The sequence below is a fragment of the Meleagris gallopavo genome, chromosome 1, assembly GCF_905368555.1.
Source record: "Meleagris gallopavo chromosome 1, MGAL_WU_HG_1.1, whole genome shotgun sequence".
NCBI classification, from domain to species: domain Eukaryota; kingdom Metazoa; phylum Chordata; class Aves; order Galliformes; family Phasianidae; genus Meleagris; species Meleagris gallopavo.
Window position 1 is genome coordinate 25,260,056 of NC_139404.1, and position 6,000 is coordinate 25,266,055.

Sequence of the window (6,000 nt, forward strand, 5' to 3'; positions counted from 1 at the left end):
AGTGAGTACTGAATAGGACTCAAGGTGTGTTCTCACTAGTGCTGAGTACAGAGAGATGATAACTTCCCTGCTCCTGCTAGCAACACTTTCTGATACAAGCCAGGATGTCACTGGCCTTCTTGGCCACCCAGGCACACATGAAGCTCATGTTCAGCCAGTTGTCCATGAGCACCCTCCAATGGCAAACACATTAAATCATCTTCACAGTCAGTATAGGCAAAGAACAGGTGTATGATTGGCTACTCTGTCCTGGCTGTTTGAGAAAATCTCAACTGATTTTAATCATGAGTTGGTCTAGTCTTTGCATTAAACTCTTCTAAAAGGCCAACTTTAAGATCATTCTACAACTGCATTTTTTTTAATGTTCCACTTAACAAAAAATACCTGCATCAAAGCCAAACTCTTCCTGTACCAAAACCTTATATTGCTGATAGATGATTCAATTCTAGTATTTGGATCTCAGCTCCTTCTGCAGGCAGGATAAGCAGTGCTGAAGATAGATCAACTTTGTACTTCTTCAGATATTTTGAGAATAGAAAGAAGAAGGAAGATTTTCAAGCTGGATTAGCAGTTCTATTTTTCCTGCTGTTATTTTTTCATACTTGTGAATGAAATAGATTTTATTAAACAATTGATTAGGGAATAATTTAACATGTCTTTCCAATTTGCTATGATGTTTCTGACTTCATTAGAAAGTGTATTTTCCAACTTAAACAGCATGTATTTCTATATGAGGTACCATTAATGCGGGCTGCAGCATCTGCAATTTATAGACTGTTCTCAAATTGCCTTACCTTCAAAATGATATTGCAGTGTAGTCACTTTAGAGCAGTTAATGTGATTATGCAAAAGCTGTGCAATATCTCAACAAGATTAGGTGTTTTCTTTTCACAAAATAGCCAAACAAGTGTATGAAACAACATGAAATTCTGGAATCATATATACAGAACATATATAACAGAGTTAGCCTCACTAGCCATGAATTTGCTTGCTTGCTTCCTGGGATGTCTACATTGCTCACACTGTACTGTTCTTGAGGTGACACCAGTGTTAATTTAAAATCTGTTCAAGCAGATGTGTCAGCAGATGACCACTTCCACGTGGAACTTGGTTTAACCATCTGAGCATTTAGTTTGCATCTCCAGCAACTTTTGCAGCTCACACTCAGCTCTTTCCTGGTGAAACTGTCCTTCCACTAACTAGCATAAAGTTTTTGCAGCTATTTCTAAGCAAGCGGTGGTCACGGCAGAACAGTTAGAGCTTTTATGGAAACAGATTAACTAGAAATATTCTGAAAGTGTAATGCAGACCCTACAGACAAGCACAGTAAGGAACAATTGCAATGAAAATTACCATAAATCACCTAGCTTGAAGAGTCTTCAGAAGTTTGCTACAGACGGGATTGGTGCTTAATCATTTCAGACAACATATTTAGTACAAGTCAATGCATACATTCAAAATCAAATTCACCACAGGTGCAAGAAAGCACGACTTTAATTGAGTCATGCCTGTTTGGCCTAATCCAAGAATGGCTTTCAGCAGGTGTAGTTCATGATGCTCCAGAAGATGCATCTTTTGTCATACCATTAAAAAAAAAAAAAAAATTACAAAAAGAAAACACAGATTGTGTTACAATGGTCACAATCTATTGCTAGATGTTATGTGTATGAGAGGTATTAATACATGCTCTGCTTGCAAGTTGGCCACATTTGTTTGTACTACAGTTTTCTAAGATTTCTGGTAGACCGGATCAAGAAAAGGAACACCTTGCTTCCTCCTGTTTTGCTCCAGACCGCTCTTGCAGTCTGTTTTCTCACTGTCAGCTGTGGCTGTAGGAGTAGTGTATTTGTGCTTCGATCTAGAGACCAACATTAGCACATGAATACATGCTTCAGTATGTCAGACTGTAAAAACCGCTCTCACAGTGTGGAGATGCTTTCCAATCCACATTCCCAACATGGAAGAGAGAGTCACCAGAGAAGACCAGGGGGAGACAGCTTAATCTGTAGTGCAGAAATTTCTACACTGCCTCTCTGATCACTGTTTTTAGATAAGGTAGAGCTGGAATCTGATGGGCACAGAGACGAAGTGCCTAGGTTTTTAAGAAAAAAAAAAAAAGATAGAAGGAAAGACTATTCCCCAGTATTATTTCATTAACTCAGGTGAAACAATGACAAAGAAGTTCCCCACATCTTTTCAGCTTTCTGTGTGCACCAGCCACTTTGTAGCCTGACAAATTCAGCACTTGCTTCTAACAGGGAAAATGCAGTGTGAAATTACATCAAATCTAATTGCATAATTATGATCCATGAAAACAAGTGCATGAATGGATGAAGTATAGTTCAAGAGAAATGTGAACAACTTGGGTTTCATTGTTGGGTCATGCATTTTAATTCACAGAGCTGCCCCACAGTAAGTATCATTTTGTTAATCTGCAAATCCACAAATCATAAAGAGGTTGATTGGTTTGGATCAACAAACAATGAAACAGAGACTAATACAAGTTATTGAAGGGATCTATGTCTGCTCTGGATAATAGCCTGTGCCCTACTACTCAATTCCTTTTCCCGTGGCTTGATATCATTCCTGGAAACCAGGGAACAAATTTTTCAAGAATGAGAGCTTTGCCTGGCTGCCATCTCTTGTCCTTCTTCCATCCATTAATACAACCTAATCTGAAAAATTCAGAAGCCCTATAGGTTCCCACACCACACACCAGTTGTGTTGATTAGAAAATTCACGCTTCAATATTAGTGCTGATTAAAAAGGCTTTCCTGTGCTTTGTACAGATGTTGAATATTCATCAACAGTGTCTGGTTTAAGAAATGATAAATAGCATAGGAAATAATTTTATAACTACATCAAAAACTTATTTGTAGTGTTCAGCAATGTCCCCCTACAGCCTAGTTTATAAACAAATTATCTGAATTATTAATTTATCATTCAGGGACTGTAAAAAAAGAGAAAAATCCCAGTGGGTTATTACAGCTCTTCACAGGAAATGCATATCTCCTGGCACTAATGACATCATCAATAACAAGAAGTTTATTTCCAAAGAACTCAAACTAAAATTTAATTAACTCTATATGATATTTTCAAGTTAAAAATGAGCTAAGGGGTTCAGAATTGGGATTAATATAGCAGTTCTAAAGTAAATACATCTTCTAGGAGATTAAAAACAATAACAACACTAATAAAAGCCTTCACAAATTTCAAAATAAGCATAGAAATTAATACAGAGATTTTGATTTGTTTGCTTACGGTATGGAAATGTTTTTCTTCTGTTATAAATTCCTCTTTGTTTAAAGGAGTCAGCAAGAACACTGCTAGACAGGGAATGTAACACAGGTCAGTGACGCTAGAACTGTGATGAAAAAGGAAATCTTGCAAATGAAACTCCTACTTTCCCCTACTTTGGCAGTTTTTCTCTTCCTGGATGACAATAGCACACAAAGTAAAGAGAGAGTAATCTACGCTGCATGATGTCTATATTGAAGTTGTCTTTGAAACTACGAAAATCAGACTTATCAGACACATAATTGGGAACAGGGCTACTTGGATTTATACTGAAATTTTCTATATTTGCTACCAAAGACAACTAGGAACAAAAACAAAATGGAAACAAAATGGAAACAAAATGGAAACAAAACCCCAGAATTTACCTTACAAAATGAGAAATAATGAATTTCATATTTATGACAACATAAAAAATGTGTTTGATGTTGCACTGGAAAAGAAAAACAACATATAAATTGAAAGGAAAAAGAATGAGGAAAGCAACTCTAGAGAAACAACATGTGGAAATTCCTCAAATTCAGGAAAAGATCAATCATTAGACTCTAAAAATATATATTTTAAGTATTTGGATTTTCAAATATCTGTGACATTCAAGTACACAATCAGTGCCAATGCCTTTCTCATTATTTCATTTTGATAGAGTAACATTTTCAAGAACAAAACAACACTTATCAATGCATCTTTAAGGTACTGATCAAGAATTAAGCTATTTTTTTTGTTGTTGCATCATTCTTTTGACCAAAAAAAAAAAAAAAAAGAAAAGGATCAAAAATTACATCATTGTCTTCTTTTCAGAAGGTAGATAAATATTATATTATTGAGGAAAGTACATTTCCTTTCAACTTCCTCTGATAGAATCTTCTTCTTCCAAGAGAGAGGCTATTGACAGGAGGAGGAAGCTTGGACATGACCTTTTTTTGACAGAGGGGGGTAAATTTCTTTGTAGTACCTTCTGTAGTTTATCCTGGAGTAGCAAGAACACATCCTCAGGTCTACAAATCTAAACCAACAACTTGGCCACCCAATCTCCCTTTCTCATTTCCTTATGGCCACCATTCTGAGTGTGATTTCTTTGAAATCCTGTTCACCTCTAAACTTTGGCTGTATAATGTTTCCAAAGGTTTTCTTAGTAGCGATGGCGACAAAAGCAACAACTCAGGAAGCAGTGGTGAAAAAACACCTGACTGCCCTTTGGCACTTGGTGAGAGATGTTGGAAGTGCAGTCAGAAAAAAGAAATGATGTTTGTCATTGCACAAACTGATAAAGAGGGAAGATGATAGAGCATGCAATAATGGAGGAATCCGAAATTTTACCTTGAATTGAACTATTTTTATTTTTAGAAAACTGTCATAACACAGTAACTGTTTTGTGAAATGTTGAGTGTAAAAGAGCTTTTATGAAGCAGTTAGAGAGTTGAGAGAAATCTTGTCTGTACTAAGTCACCACAATTATGTACTGGTGTGTAAAAAGAGAAAATTATATATAATCGTATGCACAGACCAAACAGCCAGGTGATAATAGCTAAATTATATAAATGAAAAAAAAAAAAAGAAAAAAAAAGGGAAGAAGAAGAAAGAAGAAAGAAAGATAGAAGAAAAAAAAAAGAAAGAAAAGAAGAAAAAGTAATATAAGAGTTGTTATTATTGATGGTGATGATCATTCTTTTACCCTTGTACATAGAAGCCACTCTGCTAGGTACAGTGTATAAAGAATAAAAAATACCATCTATCCTATGAATCAAATGATTAAAGGTTTCAGTGTGTATTTTTGAATTTCCCAAGCAAGCAAAAAATTTATATTCCAAAAGTCTGGATAGCATCAAAAAGCCATTAAAATCAGCTAACAACATAACAACATTTCTTAATTTTCATCTTATTGTTTCTATTCCTGTAGTCCTGCTGATTTCATTATGTTAGTAATTTTAGCCATTGTAAAAAGAAGCTTCCAGCAGCCTGAGATGCTGTTGTTCATTTCTGTTGCATATACAAGTATGAGAACTTGTATTTCACAGCTTTAAAGAACTAGCAGGCAAGATAATATATGCTTCCTTTTCAAAAGTACTATGATGTGTTCTCAGTGACGTGGTACAGACGGCACTGTGTCCTAAGGTGTAAGACAGTGCTGTAAACAGTGTTATTTGGAGAAACTCTTCCCATTGCTTCAGCAGAAACCATCAGGAGGACTGGTTTCAGGACCGATCTGCTGTAATGAAACCAGTAGAAATTCATGTTCACTTGTGCCTTTGCAAGCATAAGCAATACAGCTGCATCAAATTTTTACCATCCCTTTCCTGAAAACAAAACTAAGCCTCTACAGAAGACTTTTAAGTCCCTTTTAATATATTTAGGCAACAAAATGCCTCAAACAAAATTGATTTCTAGGGCAAAAAAGCTGGAAATATTGCCAGGAGTTTACTGAGATTATATTTTTAGAGAAAAAAAAAAAAGTTTCTATATGCTATGTATATTGCTGTAATAAGATCTTATGCAATATGGATATTTTAAATACATACTAAAAATCTAAATTATCAAAATTACACTTCACATAAAATAAATATTGCATTGTGTGGAAGATGTTGGCATTGTGCTAAAACATACTGCAAATAAAGTGAATGTGATATTTAATATATATATAGGTTCATATCAAGTTCCTGTAAAAATAATATAAAGTGTTTCATTCAAGATGTCTAGGGGGAAAAAGCA